This window comes from Antechinus flavipes, chromosome 1, assembly GCF_016432865.1.
Source record: "Antechinus flavipes isolate AdamAnt ecotype Samford, QLD, Australia chromosome 1, AdamAnt_v2, whole genome shotgun sequence".
NCBI classification, from domain to species: Eukaryota; Metazoa; Chordata; class Mammalia; order Dasyuromorphia; family Dasyuridae; genus Antechinus; species Antechinus flavipes.
The window spans coordinates 585,831,115-585,836,951 of NC_067398.1; the positions used below are offsets into that span (position 1 = coordinate 585,831,115).

The 5,837-nt window shown below is 34.9% G+C and overlaps 1 pseudogene; it reads right to left on the reverse strand.

The window, feature by feature from the left end:
• Positions 1 to 2,711: 2,711 nt before the first annotated feature.
• Positions 2,712 to 5,612, reverse strand: LOC127547541 (signal transducing adapter molecule 1-like; annotated as a pseudogene).
• Between the last annotated feature and the right edge of the window lie 225 nt (positions 5,613 to 5,837).

The window sequence follows — 5,837 nt, forward strand, 5'->3', positions numbered from 1 at the left end:
CAAAAAAGCCTGAGGCAATTTGAGTTAAAAGGTAATCTCAATTAGAAAATAATGTTCTTGGGGCAAAATCATAAAAAGGATAAAAAAAAAATGTCCAATGTTTTTAGAAATATTAGCAAAACCCACAATATCCTGTAAAAATGTGAGACTAGAAATTATATTTTTAAAACTTTTTCCCTCTCTAATGAATTAAAGAACATTCTATTAAGACAAAGAAATAGATTTAAAATAGTCAAAGAGGATAAAAGCAATGAATCAGCTTCTTAATTTCCAAAGCTGTTAATAATTTCTCAATGTCAGTCTTTTAATCTCTAAATACATATAAAACACATGGAAAATACAGTGTATTTTACATTTTATTTCCAGTTTAAAATTTTCCATTCATTCCTTTTTGTCTTTAGCGTTATTGCCACCCAACCCCCCAGAAAACAGTTCATCAGTTTAATTACATATTAATTATGTGGTATCAGAGTTGAACCCCAAAATATATTGGGGTGTGGCACTAGTGTCATAAAGTATCTTAAAAGAATTTGTAGCTCAGACCATTTCCAAATCAAGAGGCAAAGATGTTATTAGCCTGTTGATAATAGGCTAAATTCCAAAGGGGAGTTTTAGTGATTATAAAAAGGAAAGGAGCAGGCTAAATTCCCTAGGAGAACTTGCCATTAACAAAGGGGAAAACGCCATAAGTGGGCTAAATTCCTAATGAACCCATCATTGTGATACTTAGTAAATAGGTTAAATTTCTAAAAGCAGTACACAAGTACAGAACCAGTATGTTCTCTTATGGAGAAAAATAACCACAGGGGTTTACACTATAGCTTGGCCTTTTGATTGGATATAGAAATTGTGGAGTCATGATAATTTTGTCAAGTCAAGGAATTATACAAGGAATTCAACAAGGGCCCACTGCAACTAAAGGCTCACTTAAGGACAACAAAAGGACCACTTAAGGATAAGATAATCAATGCCCAGGAATTAGAAATTGGGTGGATGTCCATCAGTTGAGGAATGACTGTATAAGTTAGAGTATATGAATATAATAGAATATTGTTTTTCTATAAGAAATAATGAGCAGAATGATTTCAGAGAAGCCTGGAAAGATTTACATGAACTGATGCTGTCAGGTAAATTGAGTAAAACCAGGAGAACATTGTACACAGTAACAACAAGATTATGTGATGAACAATCATAATAGATTTAGCTCTTTTCAGCAGTGATCCAAGGTACTTCCAATAGACTTAGAATAGAAAATGCCATCTACATCCATAGGGAGAACTATGAAGACTGAATATGCACCAAAGTATACCATTTTCATCTTTTGTTGTGGTGGTGGTTGTTCTTTGCTTTTTCTTTCTTGTGTTTTTTTTTTCCCCTTTTGTTCTGATTTTTCTTTCACAACATGATAGATATGGAAATATGTTTAAAATGATTGTACATGTATAATCTATATCAGATAACTTTGTTGTCTTGGGGAGGGAGGAGATAAGAGAAGGAAAGAAGAAAGAAATCAAAAACCTTACAAAACTCAACGTTGAAAACTATCTTAAAGTATACTTGGGAAAAATAAAATACTATTGAGAAAAAATAAATAAATCAATGCCCCTCCCTGCTTGCCTCAGAGAGTAGCTATGGGAAATCAACTAGGGCCCACTGCAACAAAAGTCTACTTTAATTCCACTCAAATTCAACAAAAGATTTCTCCTGTCAATGTCCTTCCCTATAGCTCACTTAGTTAGTAAGAACTTGGGATCTTTTGCTGGGATCTTATTCATCTCATCATTTTCACTAAGAAAAAAACCTCACAGCATATGTTTTAAACAATAAGATGTAAGATGAGATTCTACTTAATTTATCTCATGGTCCCATGGTATGTTGAAGGTAAGATTTGAAAGATGGGTTACTGTTTTCTATAACCTCATTAAAAATTTGACTAATTCATTTTGATATAACAGTTAACAGTAATCAGATTGCAAAAAGCAATGATACATTTATGTTTTGTTTATAATTAGTGAAGTATAGGTACAATCAGTGTGAAACAAAATATGGAAAACATAAAACTCTCAAGTATTAATGTTATAACAATTTGTTTCCTTGAATTTTAAAAAGATATTGCAATTGGGGCAGCTATGTGGTGCAGTGGATAGAGCACCAGTCCTGAAGTCAGGAGGACCTGAGCTCAAATCTGGTCTTAGACACAATGCTTCCTAGCTGTGTGACCCTGGGCAAGTCACTTGCCTCAGCAAAAAAGAATGAATCATAAAAGGTATTGCAATCTCCTAAGTCCACATAAAATCCTATGAAACATGGTAGTTTGTTGATGACTAAAATAAAACAATAACATAAAATTAAAATATTAAATATATTCACATGATCACCATTGCAATTAAAATGGCCACTCATAAAATCACATATAAGATATGTATATAACATATATATTGCAACTTCTGTAAATTTGGATTTTTCACAGACCAGTCAGTTTTACCAGACATAAATAATCTTGTACCAATTTTCAGGCATTTTGGTAGAAATTAAATGTCCTAAGTAGTTTCATTCATCTACAAAAAACTGACAACTCCCTGAAAAGCCAGTGCAAATTGAACACAGTTCTACCTTCTTCATTCTTGTTTATCAAGATAGCTTTCTATAAGTGGATAATAAACAAATCTTAAGATTTTAAAGGAAGGAACTCATAGCATTGTCAGTTACACTTAGCAGAGGTCAGCCACAATTAGAAATCTCAAAAGCCTCCTAGGTATATATTTGTTGGCTTGAGGTAGCTGATGATTACTGGGTGGTTGAGCAGTGTAGAATATACTAAATTATAGTTTGGCACCTGGGACAGACTAGATCCACCATTCTGGTACACTGACATCAGCAGTAGCAACAGCAGGAGAACTATATACCAAAGCCTAGTTGAAGTATTTATTTCCTTGTATAGAATGGAACACTGTGTCAGAGTAATAAGTCTGAGCTTGTTGATTAGGAAATACTGGATTTGCTGACAGAACTATTCCTTGGTTGAGAGAAGATATTTGCTCAGAAGGTAATCTGTGGTTCTGAACATGGTCCATTTGGGAACTCCTTGCCACCAAAAAAAGCATCACTTTGAGGCTACCTTGGATATAACTGAGAAACAGAAACACCAGGTGTAGAACATGTTGGTTCTGTATAATGTATAATACTGTTGGTTCTGTAATTTTGTGTACATGGATTATATTAGGTCTTCATCAGTTTGCTATATAATGAAAGCACTTCCCTCACTTTAACATTGAGTTCTGAAAACTTTGAATGTTTTCTGTCAACATTTTCCAATTTTACATTAATAAGTGGTCCAATTTGGTGACTGATTAATTCCAAATGAAGCAATTGATTCTGGTAGATCTGGCTGGTCATTATTTGGATCTGCATTTTGTGACACTTGCAAAAACAGGCTCATTTTGTTTTCATCAATATATACAAGTTCATGGGTCTGAATTCCAAAGAAATCATAAAAGAGGGAAAAGGACCCACATGTGTAAAAATGTTTGTAGTAGCCCTTTTAGTGCTGGCAAAGAACTGGAAAATGAGTAGATGCCCATCAATTGGGGAATGGCTGAATAAGTTATGGTATATGAAAGTACAGGCTCATTTTAGAAAAGCCTAGAAAGATTTACATTAACTGATGCTGAGCAAAACAAACAGAACCAGGAAAACATTGTACACAGCAACAGCTAGATTGTACAATGATCAACTATGATAGACTTGTTTCTTCTCAGCAGTTCAGTAATCCAAGGCAATCCCAATAAACTTTGGATAGAAAATGCCATCCACATCCAGAAAGAGAACTATGGAGACTGAATGTAAATCAACCCATGCTGTATTCACTTCTTTTTCTTTTTCTTCTTTTTTTTTCCCTCTAATGGTTTTTCTCTTTTATTCTGGTTTTTATTTCCCAACATGATTCATAAAGAAATATGTTTTAAAAAATTGGATGTACATGTAAAAAAAAAAAGAATGCTGTTTTTACATGTAACTGGGGAAAATAAAAAAATTATATAATTATATACATATATATGTATATACTAATTCAAGTTCAGGCTCTATTGTTTCCATCTGAGCATCATCATTGAATTATACTGTTTTCTCTATTTTAACCATTTCTGATTCAGTATACTGAAGGCAGATGAAACAAAAATAGAGGGAAACAACCCTATATTCCTTGATGAGTTCACTTTTATTGGGGATCACTGTCACCAAGAACTATAATGATTTCTCCAGTTTTAAATGTTAATTCATTATCTTCAGCAGCTTCAATATCATAGCTATCATGAACTTTTCCTACCCTTATGTCGGTGGTTAGTTAAGAGGTTTGATAGACTTGCATACAAATTGGAAAGTATGATTGGCTGTTACCTTTGTTCTTTCAATTAGAGGGACCATCAACAGTCATCCTGATCTACATCTGGCCACTAGACTTAGATGCCTCTGGAAGGGAAAGTGAAGCAGGTGACCTTGTACAGCCCTCCCTCACTTAAAGCTAATTCATTTGCATGTCATGGCATTCTCTCCCTGATTTCATAGCCCTTTTCTGGTATGAAGAACAAACAACAGCCACTTCTTTCAATGACAACTTAATGGCTTTTACTAGTTCTTCCTCTTCCTTTTTGGTAGTGACAAGAGCTGCGCTTGCTTTCACTTGTTTTATAGACTCCAAGACAGTAGCTGGAAATGTAACTTCTTATTCTTTAAGGTTTTTTTTTTTTTAATCATGGAAAATATTAGACTTATTTAATATGTTTATTTTACTAGCAAAATCTCTTGAATATACTTCTAAGTGAAAAATGTTGCAACATCAGTACTCCTAGTATACTCCTAGAAGAGTCAGTGAGGATTTTTATGATTCTCTCTCTTCATACTAGATAGTCTTTAGACCAAGTTCAAGAGTGGGCTATTTTATCACAAATATCCAAGGTAAGACCACAGCCTTCAGGAGTAATGATGTAGCTGATTGCTTTCTCAACATTCTGGTTGAAGGAGTTGTGGCAAAGAGAGGGATCTCGACACTAATGTAGCATGTCCTTGGAGATGCTTGGATACTTTGAGATCCTCCTCTCTCTTCTCTCTCTCCCCCTGGTAATGCAGCTGAGGCAGCAATGGACCTTAGAAATTATATTTCTATGGAAAGAATTCCCATATGGAAAATGGGGTATCACATGTGGCTCACAGGAAGGCCAAAATTGAAGGTCAGAATCTCCAGTATTTTCTCCCCCTTACCTTCTGTGAGGGAGATTTGAATTCCTGCCTTTTTTGGCTTTTGATTTGAAGGAAAATTGGATGTAAGTGATGCAGGATTGCACAAAATCATCAACCTCTACCACTGTCTAGTGACAGAAAAGAGATGCAGTGGGTAACCTTGTTATCTTTGATATCTAATAGAGGTTTAAACACCTCATAACACCTTTCTTCATGGCTGTTGGAGCAAATTGTTCTCATTCACTTATTCTACCAGATGAAGTCTTTACATTCTTGGGGTATACACTCCTCTAACTCACCATGGGGTTTGAGACTCCTTGATTACCATCAACCTGTTTTAGTTTGTCTACCAAAACCGGGATGTGGCTGCTGTTCATGCTATAGCTTCTTGGAGCCTCAGGTGAGAGTTAGGTGGATCCACCAAAGATGGAAAGCAGCCCTCACCTCAGAGGTGCTAGTCTTCCTTGAACATACTCTGCATCTCAATTCTTGCCAGATGTTGTAGTCAGAGTTTGTCTGTCACTCTGCTCCACTCAGAGAGGGTATATCCTAGGTTGAATTATATTATGTGATCCTTGAAATAGTCTAGGGAATATAATTTT